Source organism: Octopus sinensis, linkage group LG17, assembly GCF_006345805.1.
Source record: "Octopus sinensis linkage group LG17, ASM634580v1, whole genome shotgun sequence".
In the NCBI taxonomy this organism is placed as follows: Eukaryota; Metazoa; Mollusca; class Cephalopoda; order Octopoda; family Octopodidae; genus Octopus; species Octopus sinensis.
In genome coordinates this window covers 56,458,592-56,473,512 of record NC_043013.1, presented here as the reverse complement: position 1 = coordinate 56,473,512, position 14,921 = coordinate 56,458,592, and positions in this window count along the sequence as shown.

Sequence of the window (14,921 nt, the reverse complement as noted above, 5' to 3'; positions counted from 1 at the left end):
GATGTTTGTACATTCGAAGATGTCTTTTGAAATTCTGATATGGATATTGGTGTTTAACTCTTCTTGATCTTGACTCTGGTTCCATGATACAAGACTGACCATTTTATAAAAGCTTGTCTTTAAAATGAAACCTTTCATCACAATTTGATATAAGAAATATTTAAGGCCACAAGCTAGCAGAATCATTCCTGAGCAAAGGAAAAAAAATTGCTTAGCAGCATTTCTTCTGATTTTACATTCTGAGTTCGAAGCCAGAGGTGTAACCAGCCCACTTATGCTTACTTTCCCTTCAATGGACACTGCTTGCAAAGACCTATTGAGGCAAGTGAAATCGAAATCAAATTCGATGATTGGCATCCGTGCTAGTGGAGCACTTTGAGCACCATCCGAGCGTAATCGTTGCCAGAGTGGCTAACTAGCGTTCATGCCGGTGGCACATAAAAAGCACCATTGTAAAATTAAACAATTTCATCATCGAAATCTTAAGACAAAAAGGTTGGGCATGAGTAATTCAAAGGAATAAGAATAAACAAGCCTTATATTTGACAGGGAAATCTGAATGCTAAAGCATTAACACTTTAGACACATTATATTTCCCTAGAGAAGGTCATTGATGGATTAGAAATACAATAATACTTTATCAAAGTCTTCTTCCCCAACATCATAAGTTAGTTCCACAATGAAATTCATCTTTTCTTTTCTCTAGTTGCAATCAAATGTTCACAAGAGCTAGAATTGGGTGGTCTATATTCTATAATTAGCATGTGATTAGAACATAACACGTATTCTTACATTTAAAATTAAGATCAAAGTTGTATATTTAAATATAAATGTTTTAAAACAACTGTTTTCTTCATATTATTCAGTGATAAGGACACCATATGCAGATGAGGACACCACTCCCAGGTGAGGACACCATTCCCAAATGAGAACAACTCTCTGACTCTTATACAATATAAAAATTACTCATCTCAGAAATACAAAATTGTATTAATTGTTTTTTTTTTTTTTTTTCCTCTGTGAACCAAAGGTATTCTCAGGTGGGATGTGATCAAATGGTTTAAAATACTGATTAGCTTATGATATGATGGAAACAGCTGTTATTTGTAACAACAATGGTTTTGTTTGTAAATCTAAAGCTGGTTTCATAGGTCAGTGGAGTCACAAACATTAGCTAATGGAATGAGTGGGTGGGTGTACTCTCATAAAGTGAAAGCAACAAGAGAGTCTATCGTGTATGTACATGGGTTCATACAGGCAAAGCATACAGTGGAAGGGGAGGAAATACTCATGACTCCCAGTCACCAGACAATGATACAGAATGGTTCCCAACAAAGTGATTGCTTTAGTTGACTTCAAGAGAAAAAGCTGGTGATGTATTTCTGCTGCTCCTATATTTTCTGGTTGGAGAAAAACATGTCTGATGTTTATTACATCTTTATGTATGTATCTACATACACACACACACACACACACACAACACACACACACACCACACACACACACACACACATTTTTTTTCTTATCATACCTGTATTAATTTTGTGATTCTTCTATGGCTTAGAAGTGTTTGACTTCTATTTTTAGTGAAGCAGGTGCTTATGTAGTACCCTAGTATATATAAATATATTTATATAACTTATATAAAATTTATTGTATACATATATATATAGATCATTTTATATCTATCTATCCATATATATATATATAGATCATTATATATCTATCTATCTATCCATATATATATATATATATATCATCATCATCATTTAGCGTCCGTTTTCCATGCTAGCATGGGTTGGACTATATATGTATGTATGTATCTATGTGTGTATAATGAGAGTTATTGGTATCTAGAAGACCCAAAGTGGTAGGTAAGGCTATGTAAGTGCTATGGAAGGATCATAGTTAAACTCTCAGTTTGATAATGATATGAGTAAGGAGTCTAATGTGGGTCTTGTATGAGTATGTATATGTTAAATAAAATGAGACAACAAAGCCAAGGCTGTGTGGAGTTTTCAGGACATTTCTAAAGAGAGAGCTAGTCTTACAGCCATTTCTGGGATATTAGGGATATCTCTTCATCAGAGACGATGTGAGGTGGTTAAATAGAGGGAAATATTAGAGTTCAATATACCACTTCTAAACACCCCCCCCTTGGATAATGGAACTGCAACTAAAACATTTTTATACACTTTTATTTTCATTTCTACATTCATTTTCCTATTTCCTTATATACTCCTTATTTCCTTCCTTTCCAAAATAACTCCTCATATTGAACTCTAAATACTTCCCTCTATTTAACCATCTCACATTGTCTCTGATGAAGAGATATCCCTAATATCCCAGAAACGGCTGTAAGACTAGCTCTCTCTTTTATAAATGTTCTGAAAACTCCACACAGCCTTGGCTTTGTTGTCTCATTTTATTTAATAAGTGTGTGTGTGTATGTATATATATATAGATCAGAGTTACCCTCTCCAAGATGGGATGCCTTCACCACAGTTAAGGAGCAACATCTGCCAGCTAGACATCTTCCACAAAAGCTGTCTGAGGACAATCTGCAGTTATTCCTTAAAAGACAGAGTTTCTAATGCCAGCCTGTTTAGCAAGTGTAAGACTGGTGGAATCGAGAGCATCCTTGTGCAATCCCAGTTGTGCTGGGCTGGCCATGTCATCAGGATGAATGATGAAAGAATACCCAAAGTCTTCATGGGCAGCCAGCTTGAGAGTGGGCACAGGAATATTGGGTGACCATGACTCAGATATAAGAAGAATAACCCTTTAGAGATGAATATATATCCCAACATTTTTGAGCAAATAAAATGGAGATCATTGTATCAAAAGGGTATTAGTAATTTTGTTGCAAGCAGCATTAACAGGGTTTGGGGTACAAGGCAAAGGAGTAATCCTGTTACTTGCAGGATCTGTGGCCTTCTTTGCAAATCGTTGACAGGACTTAAATGTCACATTAGACATAGCATTATGACTGACAAAGAAAGAGTATGTTGTCTGAGCCTCATATGTCGAAACCAAGAGTCCATCATATATGTGTGTGTGTGTGTGTGTGTGTGTGTGTGCGTGTGTGTGTATGTATATATATACATATACATATGTATATGTATGTATATATATATGTAAACATATGCATACATGTGTATGTGTGCATATATATATGAGTCAATTATGATGATTATATAAATATATGTATACATACGCACACATACAGATACATTCACAGAACACCATATTTGTTAGTAAAATCCAACAAATATTAACTAGACGCAGGAGTGGCTGTGTGATAAGTAGCTTGCTTACAAACCTCATGGTTCCGGGTTTAGTCCCATTACATTGTACCTTGGGCAAGTGTCTTCTACTATAGCCTCATGCCGACCAAAGCCTTGTGAGTGGATTTGGTAGATGGAAACTGAAAGAAGCCCGTCGTATATATATGCATATATATATATGTATGTGTGCATGTATACATTTGTATGTCTGTGTTTGTCCCCATAACATCGCTTGACAACCGATGCTGGTGTGTTTACGTCTCCGTAACTTAGCAGTTCGGCAAAAGAGACCGATAGAATAAGTACTAAGCTTACAAAGAATAAGTCCTGGGGTTGATTTGCTCAACTAAAAGCGGTGCTCCAGCATGACCACAGTCAAATGACTGAAACAAGTAAAAGAACAAAAGAGCAGACTAATACTACTGTTTCTTCCATTACTACTACTACTACTGCTGCTGCTGCTGCTGCTGCTAGTATTAATAGTAATGCTTCAAATTTTTGCACCACCCCAACAAGTTCAGGTGAGTGGGTAAGTCTACACTGACCCCAGTGCTCAACTGGCATTTACTTTACCAACCTTGAAAGGATGAAAGGCAAAGTTGACCTCGGTGGCATTTGAACTCAGGACAAAAACCCAGTGGTAATTGTTAGTGACAGTTAGGGAAGGCAAAGAGGAGATAATTTTAAGAAATTAAGAATGAATTTTAAAATATTAAATTCAAATGCATCAGGAAATATCTGATGTTTATTAACCGAAAATGTGACAGACATGCATGTTTCAGTGTTATTGAACTTCATCATTGAAACAGGTCGGTCATATGCAGCTTAAACTTGCAATTTCACCATTCCCAGGAGAACTACAGCTATGAAAATGGATATATTATTCTGTGATAGCTGCAAAATATCCTAGCATTGTTAAATATTGATAATTGATATAGCATTTGTTTATTAACTTAATGTCATGTTATTGGTGACTTCAAACAGACATTTAAAGTGATGGTCAAATATGAGCTGGTTCCAGTGTGAGTGGACACTTCAAAGGTTGCTTCATTTTTACCTCTGTTCAAACAATATATATTCTTTAAGCTAGCTTTTTGGGTCTTCTAAAGGGAAGTGTTTATTATGACTTTTTTTCAATGGTACTGTGCCAATGTTGATAAGAAATACAGAAATCATAAAATTTCAGATCACACACTAATATTGAATTGGCACAATTTACCAATAATACAACTTTGATTTACTAGCCAAAACCGTTTTTGGCTGGGAAGCTATCTCAGCTGGGGGTGGGGTGTGTGGGTTGTGCTGATGCAAGAGAAGAAGTAGAAGAACAGATATTCCTGTAAAAGGCCAGCCATTCCTCAGAAGTGTTCTGTCAATTTTCCTTCCTAGCATAGCAAATCTCTTTCAATCGCATCCAATAATCCTCCTCTCATTACATACAAGCTGAAGTTCCAGGCCAAACTGCAGATTCCAATGCCATACTTGAGATTTAGTCTTCATTAAACCAAAGTAGTTTTATTTCTCCTTCCAGTCTCTCTCGAACAAGGCAGTATTTGATGTTACAGATCAATAAATTTATCATTTATCACTCACAGATTTTCCTATCGCTACAAATCAATTCGACTCTTGTAAGGATTCTTCTCCATATTCCAACATCAATATGTTCTATTTAACCATTGTAGATATCATTTACATTGAGACCACGCAGACAAAGGTCTGCTGGAATTATTCATTTCATATGATAACGCAATAGATACAGCAATTCCAGTCGACAATGGAATGGTTGCTACCAATTTAAGTATTGGTGGAATACGTTAATAAGTTATAGTTTTACTATCACAGTCGATATGTTATGGCTTTACAGATTAACAAGTTAATCTTTGATTAAACAGTAGTCTTGCTTTGAATGCATCAAGATTTTGCTTTGAAATTCTTACAAATTCAACCCACCTACTCAACATGTAGGTTAAGAAGTTTTACTTTGCAGCCGTGGTGTTTCTAGGTTCAATCTACTCTGAAAACGTTCATTGAGTATCTCCATCTCAAAGCAGAAAGAACTGTACCTTCTGGTAACCAAAACTGTGTTTGTACTTCTCTGATTTCATGCACTTTTGTAACAGTAAAGGGAAATTGACTCAGTCCTCCAATAGGTAAGGAACACTGGACAAATACAGGGGTCAAGGGTTCAATATAGATAATTGATTTAATCTTAGGAGAAGCACGAATTTATAGATTGTAAATTTCTCTGGAACTAAGATTAGAATTTTATATGGGTAAGTACTTGCTTAACATCTAGTTACGAGGGACGTTCAATAAGTAATGCCTCTGACCCACTTGCAGTTGTTTGATCCAGCTGACATTTTGCATGTGCAATTATTTATATCTCTATAGATTAAGTGGCACATTACAGCTCTGAACTAATTGTGGTTTCTGATTTACAGGTGTTTGAACTGAGTCAAGTGTGAAATGGAGCCTGTTGAGTGGCGAGCAGTGATCCGGTTTTTGTATTTGAAAGGACGCACACCACGGAAGACTTTTGATGAAATGAAAGTAACTTATGGTGATGATGCCCCATCATATGACCTTGTAAAACGCTGGCATCGTGAATTCAAACATGGTCGGAATTCTGTGGAAACAGCTCCCAGATCTGGTCGCCCCCTTCTGCCATTGATGAGGCATCTGTCCGTCAAGTTGAGGCTGCCATTTTGGAAGATCGACGCATAATTATTCGCCAAATAGCCCATGAGGTCAAGATTAGTACCGGGTCTGTGGAAACTATTATTCATGACCATCTGCATATGCAAAAGGTGTCTGCCAAATGGATTCCCAGGTTGCTCACACCTTTCCAGAAGCATGAACGCATCGAGTACTCGAAGATGAATTTGGAGATGTGCCAAGAAGATGAGTCAAAATTTTTCAAAAGTCTGATTACACAGGATGAAACCTGGGTCCATCACTATGATCCAGAGACCAAAGCCCAGTCAATGCAGTGGAAGCACCGTGACTCACCTCCTCCAAAGAAGGCAAGGGTGCAGCCCTCCGCTGGTAAAGTCATGCTCACAGTCTTCTGGGACCAGGACGGAGTAGTGATGACAGATTTCCTGGCAAAGGGTACCACAATTACAGGAGCCTATTATGCTTCACTTTTGAGGAAATTAAGATAAGCTATCAAAATCAAGAGGCGGGGCAAGATCAGCAAAGGCATCCTCCTCCTGCAGGACAACGCTCCGGTCCACAACTCGCGTGTCACCAGATCAGAAGCACAGGCATGCGGCTATGAACTCCTCCCCATCACCCTACTCTCCTGACCTTGCACCTCTAATTTTCACCTCTTCCCAGCCATGAAGTTGTTTTTGAAAGGAAAGTGTTTCCCAGATGATGCAGCCTTGATTTCCGAAGTCACGTCGTGGTTGGAGGACCAAGCTGGGGTCTTCTATAAAAACGGTCTCCAGAGCTGCATCAAACGATGGGAGAAATGCGTAACTCTGGGTGGTTTTTATGTAGAAAAATACTAATAACTGTGCCAAATTTCGTTGCTCTACTGCTATGGGAAGTGGGTCAGGGGCATTACTTATTGAACGCCCCTCGTACTTATTTCTTTACTGCCCACAAGGGGCTACACACAGAGAGGACAAACAAGGAAAGACAAACGGATTAAGTCGATTACATCGACCCCAGTGCGTGACTGGTACTTAATTTATTGACCCCGAAAGGATGAAAGCAAAGTCAACCTCAGCGGAATTTGAACTCAGAACATAGTGGCAGAGGAAATACTGCGAAGCATTTCACCTGGCATGCTAACGTTTCTGCCAGCTTGCTGCCATAACATCTAGTTACTGGGTGTGTCATCAGTACAAAAACAAGGTTTTTCTGTGAGGGCTTGCTTAGGTAATACTACAAACAACTATATATATAGACAAAATATGCGAGTTTAGTTCACAGGTGATCTAAACGATTAGGTACGCTATGTAAGTGCTGTAACAGATTACTAGGGCTCCAAGGCTATAGCCAAGACAGTAGTTATGAAGCTATTGCAGATTTTCGATATAGCAAATATATAGTTGCTAAAGAGGACAACAAACATCTCAAGTCATACATTATTATTACCGGAAAAAAAAATTCAAAGTCTCACAGCTGTTTCTGCGATATTCCATCATCAGAAACAAATAGAGAAAACGAGGAGATAAACGACGTAGAGGAAATACAGAAAGGAATAAGGAGATGAAGAAAGAGAAGAAAAAATAACTTTTATGCTTCTTTCTTCTTCTCTTTTTTCTTCTTATTCCTTTATTCATGTCCTCTATGTCGTCATTTCATTAATCTATACTCTTCTCGTTTCCCTATTTGTCTCTGATGATGGAATATCCCATACTCTGGGATATCTCAGAAACAGCTGTAAGCCTGAATTTTTTCCGATGATAATAATGTATATGACTTGAGATGTTTGCCTTGCCTTAACGTTTGTTGTCCTCTTTAACAATTATATATATATATATATATATATGTATATTCAAATATTCTATAATTAAAAACATAATTATAATTAGGGTCAGTTAATTGCTTCACCACATTTAGAATTTAGAAATAGGAGTTAAAAATTCCTTTTCTACTACTGTAAGAATCACCCTAATTTTCTATTATTAATTATATACATATATATATATATATATATATATATATATATATTATATATATATAGGGAGAGTTTACGAAAAAACAAAAGACGAAGGCAGGTGGTGTACAAAACAAACAGATGTATTAGTATAACGCTCAGGAATAGAAAAAGTCTTTTACGCTTCGAGCCTACGCTCTTTTACAGAAAGGGACACAGAAAAAACAAGGAGAGAAACAAAGAGAGAAAAAAAAGGAGATATATATATATATATAAAATTTTGCATCAACTTGTAGGATGCCAAGAATTGCTAGAGCAAATTTTAAGTGCCACTTGTATTTACTTGGTGTGTGTGTCTGTTATAGAGTAAAATGGATGGCCAGGCATGGATCGAACGACTTAGATCAATGTAATTTAATAATATACCTTACATATCTACATACAACCCCAGAAACAAAGAAGACTTCACCATCATCACCCAGAATTTACCAATACTTCATAAGGACCCCAAATTAAAGGAAATTCTAAACATACACCAAATCATTAAAAGCTACAAACAACCTAAATCACTTAAAAAGATTCTCACAAAGGCAAAATTGTTTTCTGAAATTACGGATGCAAAAGTAAAAAAATGTGGTAGACCGAACTGTGCAACATGTCCAAACCTGCTAGAAGGATCAGAATTCTTCTTCAAAGAGGGACAGAAATTCAAGATCAAATCTAATTTTACTTGTGCCTCTGAAAACATAATTTGTGTCATAAAATGCTCGGGCTGCCACCAAGACTACATGGGATCCACGGGACTATCACTCAGATGTAGATGCACACTGCATCGACAACAGATTGCATTCCCGGAATACAGAATGATACCTTTTAGTGAGCACATTGAGAAATGCGCAAAGCAACTACTACCACAATTTTTAATCTTTCCATTTTACCAATGTGCTATCGGATCATCAACACAAACTAGACTAAACAAGGAAACATTCTTCATTGAAAAGTACAAGCCCAGACTTAACCATTCCAACATACTGATACAGAGAAATTCACCCCAAAGGAAAGGAAAAAAAATTTAAGCGATTATCTCCCTTACACCGGAAGAAATCACTTATTACCTCCCCTTATTTAGAACTCTTTTCAACATAAACATAACGATAACTCTTCTAAACATAAACATAACGACGTAAGAAATTTGAAAAGCTAAACGCGAAACCGGTCTTTCTTCTAAACTATGTCATTGTAAGAAAAAAATTTATAATATTCTTCAGACATATTGACTTAAATATATATTCTTTAACCTTTTAAAACAAGCCTTCTGTAGTTTTTTCACTTTTTACTATTTCTATATATATACATATATATATATATTTACATCTATGGATGTATGTATATGTATATGTGTGCATATGTGTATATGTGTGTGCATGTGTACATGTGTATGTATATATATATGCATGTATATGTATGCCAATGTGTGCATATGTATGAGTATGCACATGCGTTCATGTGAATGCATGTCATCAGCAAGACATTTGCTCTTCTCCATCTTTCATAGTTTCTTTCTCTTGCTCAGGCCCAACTCAGTTGAGGGGTCTAACCTTGTGGGCACTTGGTGAACTCATCAGTGCTTGTGCCTCATAAAAAGCACACAGTCCATTCTGTTAAATGGTCAGCATTAGGAAGGGCATCCAGCTGTAGAAACTTATGCCAGCATGGAAAAAGGGACATTAAAAGATGATGATGACAACAACGGTGAGGTTATATATACATGTGCATATATGTAACACTGACACGTTGTTGCTATGACACAATATGTACCTAAGTGGAGTTATATCAGGTGAATAGTAATTCAAAGGAGTGAAAACTTTCCCTCAACCCCCGATACTTGTGATGTGGTGCTACCTTAAACAAGATCTATTCTCTGTTGGTGAAGGAAGCCCTACTCTCAACTTTCAGTTAAGTGAGTAGAATTAAGAAGATCATCCAACCGTAAACCATTCAATCTCTGGCAATCCACAGAAATGTCTATTATTTGCAGAGACATCCAACTCAAGTAGAAATATTAATGTTTAAATGTGGAAATAAAAACACAAGTTTTACAAATGCGATTATCGCTGAGTCTTTCCTAATTTCCTCTTCAAAACTAAACATTCGAAAATCTCTGGAATCTTGTCAAAAACAAAGATGTAGTAGTGACACATTCTAATACCGCTTTTGACATCTGGTTCGATCAAGCTTCCCAGAAAATCCTGAATATTTTCTTTCTCTTTTACTTCACACACACAAACTTACTTTCACAAATACGTGAACATACACAGAACTGTAAGCGCAAACACACACACAACGCACATACACTCACACACACACACACACACACATGTATGCTCATGTATCTGCTCTTGTCTTTCATTCTTTGTAATTATCTCTTTATCTATCTTAACTCTTTCTTCCATGTTCCTGTCTTTCACAGTCTCTCCCCCTTTTTTCCTTACTTGCTCTCTCTCACTCTCTCAGTCCGTCCATACGCAGACACACACACACACACACACACACACACACTTCTCTACAACACTGCCATGACAAAATATTCTCCACACTCACAAGTTTAGTCCATTGCATGTGTGTGTATGTGCATGTGAGCATTTAGGTGTGTGTGTTTACGAGCAAATGTGTGTGTGGGAGAATGTGTGCACGAGAGAATGTGTGCGTGTGTGTGTGTGACTATATATGAATACTAAATAATGATGATGATGATGATGATACAAAGCAAATTTTAAAAGCTTAATAATGCAGTTTTAAGAAAAGATTGTTTTGTTTTTTTTATTATATATTGTTTTGTTTTTTAGTTGAGAATCTCTGACCTCTGTGGCTCCTTTTTCAAATATTCCAGCAGAAGAAGGAAAGAATATCATGACTCTCACAAAAACTGCTTTTGGTGAAGGCAAAAATGAAAAATGTTTCAATGAAAATAGCAATTTAGATTCTATATGTTACATAAATTACTGGCCAATTAGCCAGGTGGCATTCTTTATTTACAGCATGTGGCTGGGTCAGAGAATCATATAAAAGCAACCAAAGTTATTTTCCTGTTGCACTACCAATGGAACAACAACATCTACAGCCTCTAAAGAACTGATCTCCATTTCCAAATTCCTGTTCCTCAGCTAACAGCCATCCCTCCATCAATCTCCTATCTATGGAACAACTCATTCAGCTGCTAGAAATGATGTTTAATTTCCCAACACTTCACTTTGTCTCCCTTCAGGTGTCCTTTATCCCCTTCTCCTCCTCCCTCATCTGCTCCTATTTCCCTCATTTCTCCTCCTCCAAGACTGATATTTGCTGCATCCAGCTCAGATTCCATATTCAATCATCTGTCACTTACTTTTCACGTGAACTCACGTATCTGCCAGCCCAACTTTTTCTGCTTTTCTCTCCTTATTCTTTCTCTTGTATCCACCTTGCACCATGAGGCTGCATCCTCACAATCTCTCTCTCTCTTTCTCTCTCGGGCTGGGGAAGCCATGTATTTATGTCATTGCAAGGCACATGGTCCTATCCCTCGATCATATTTTCACAACCTTCAGTGTTACATGCCAATGAGAAGAGGTCTCGGCTTGTGAGTATTTTGCGACCTTATTAATGCTGGTGGTACAAAAATAGAAGCACCCAGTCCATTCTGTGAAGTGGCTGGTATTATATTAGGAATATAATACCAACCACTGCACAGTGGCGAGCTGGCAGAAACGTTAGCATGCCGGACGAAATGCGTAGCCGTATTTCGTCTGCCGTTACGTTCTGAGTTCAAATTCCGCTGAGGTCGACTTTGCCTTTCATCCTTTCGGGGTCAATAAATTAAGTACCAGTTACGCACTGGGGTTGATGTAATCGACTTAATCTCCTTGTCTGTCCTCTCTGTGTTTAGCCCCTTGTGTGTAGTAAAGAAATAGGTATTATATTAGGAAGGTCATCCAGCTGTAGCAACCATGCCAAAGCTGACAATGGACTTCAGAGCAATCCTCTGGCTAATCAGCTTGTTGACCATTCACCTCATACCCCAGCATGGGAAATCGAGCATTAACTGGTAGTTGTGTGTGTGTGTGTGTATATATATGTGTGTGTATATATATATGGCGTTGCTCGGGTTTGTTCCTACCCTTTAGAATTGGAATTTTGAAAAGTAAAAATTTTGCTTGTTAATCTCTTTAAGTGAATATTTCTCTGATTGAAATACACCGAAAAATGGCGACACAGCAATCAAAAAATCGTAACAAATAGGGATTTTCATAGAAAAAAAAGCACCTTTTTGATGTAAATCATATTTGGTGTTAACATGGTCCGATTTGAAGGAAGGAAGAGCAAGCCTTCTTCTATCATTCTCTCTATTTTGGTCAACTTGCGCCGCAGAGTCTCAGAGGAGATAGTGTTAGTTGAAGGCCACCAAACCTGCCATGCACAGACAACTTCAGTTTTATATATATATATATATACTTTATTTAAAGCAGCAGAAAATTCAACAAAACCTGTTACTCTGAGTTTCCCGTTGTAAAATTTGCAACGGGAAACTCAGAGTAACAGGTTTTGTTGAATTTTCTGCTGCTTTAAATAAAGCATATTACTCTGCCACTGGTATTTGAGTACTCTTTTTTCCACCTTGTTTCACATTTATGTGTTTACTCCGGTATATATATATATATATCATGATGTATAAAGAAATGCTGCATGTCACTAGAATTTCTTTAACTGAAGGCCACTGCAAACCATTCCAAATGCTTGTTCCTTGTTATAGCTGTAATGGTTTGGAATCACATAACATAATGCTAAAGCATATACTGATATTCATCCCTTCAGGGTCGATAAATAAAGTACCAGTTGAGTACTGGGATCAACTTGAACCCACCCCTGGAATTGCTGGCCTTATGCCAAAATTTGAGACTGACACTAATACCATTATCATCATCACCACCACCACTACTGCTACATAAACATGTACATACATCCAACACCAGTATGGCATTTGAGGCTGTTTTGAAACACTGCATCTATGAAAATTGCAGGCATAGCTGTGTGGTAAGACCAGTGGTTCCCAATCGATTTTTGGCCATGCCCCACAGAATCATTTCTAAAATCCTGATGCCCCCTTGTGATATTTAATTTTTGTTATTCAAAATTTGGTTAATGTTTACAATATTACCCGGAAACGAAATAAACGAAAAAATAGTGAAATGGATGTAAAAAGAAATGTGTAGGAAACGAATATGAAAGAAATGTGTGGAAAGCAACGATAGGGGAGGACTGTGGAAAATTCACAAGATCCGAAGTTTTTGCCCATAACTTGGTGAGAGTTTATCGTGGATGGCGAGTATAAATCCAAATTTTGAAAATTCCTCTGAAAATTGACGAACTTTTTTTTACTTGAACAATTCATTTTATGTATTTTTGAATCGGTATAACTACAGATTTGTGCGACCCCAACTTTGGATGATCATAACCTTCACTTTTTCAGTCATGGTCTCTCAAACTCCCACAAAACTCATACCTCAGCACTACATATATATCGCTACTGCACTTACTTCTACTACTACTACTACTGCTGCTGCTGCTATTTCCTTCTATCCAGACATTGTTTTCCAATATACTCTTATATCTACAACTTCGATCCCTTTCTCTCACTGCCTCTTCTTCATCAAATATATTTCTCTCGAATCTATAAGACTTAATACAAGACATTTGTGAAATAGCTATTTTATTATTATTATTATTATTATTATTATTATTATTATTATTATTATTATTATTATTATTATCATCATCATCATCATTACTATATTTGAGTATCATTATTATAATTATTATTAGTAGCAGTTCTATTATTGCTATTATTATTATTATAATTATTCTCATACTACAGCAGCTTCTAATCTATGTCCTTCAGATAATTTGTGCCATCTAATGCAACCTTTGGTTCTTAGGATTCACACAGAAGCGATAAAATTCCCTAAATCAATGGAGCACATAGCTATTGCGAGTGTCAGGAAAATCTTTGGTGCTTTATGTAATAGGTAGGAATAGTTCAGTAATCATAGATAACGGATGACTGCTTCCAATCAGTGAATCATATAACGTTTGCTATTGGAAAGATTCGAGTTCATTCCACCAATTAGCAACTGAAGGCCAATCTTAATTAACTAGAAACTTCCATAGAATATTTAATATAAAATAAAACATTAACACACATTCGGAGAGAGAGAGTGTAGAGTTTCCAAAGTTTGCATCCTTTTCAAGGTTTACATAGTGAAAGTGGATAGGTCTGTAAATTTGCTTATAGAAGACCTCATAAAAGAACAAGAATGTAACCTTTATCAGTTTTCTGGTGAATTTGTAGAAATACCATTGTTAGTGTGGTGTGAATAAGCATCGTTTAATGGCCAACAATTTCTTCAAAGACTTTTATATATTTAAGCAGGATAGACATTATGTGTTATTTGCCAAAATATCGGCTCAATACATTGATTACGATATTAATAGATTAATACAGCGACAATGTGATTTCGATATAATAAATATAATAGACTTCTCATTTTATTGAACAATCTCGAATGGGAAAAGGGGGAAAAAAAATGTCAAGGGTTATGTCTATCATTTCTCTTTGACCAAGAGTAACGTCATGAAATGCTGCAGCTTGGCAAGCAAGCATTCTTTCATAATGGGATTTGCACAGAAACACTATATTGAGTTTTCACAATATATTTATGCTATACAATATCTTACAAAATATAGAACTAGTTCTAGACAATTCTCCACCCCACCACACACACACTACCACTCCATCTCTCTCTCTCTCTCTCTCTCTCTCTCTTCCATTATATTAACGACTTAATCACAATTTCAACTAACCAAACTATCCCTAATGCGTGTAGTGGGTGTATCTAAGAAATATATAACTATTTTCTATCAATGACGTTTGTTAATTGTTAATGTTGGTGTTGTTGTTGTTGTTTAACCCTGAGAAGACCATAATC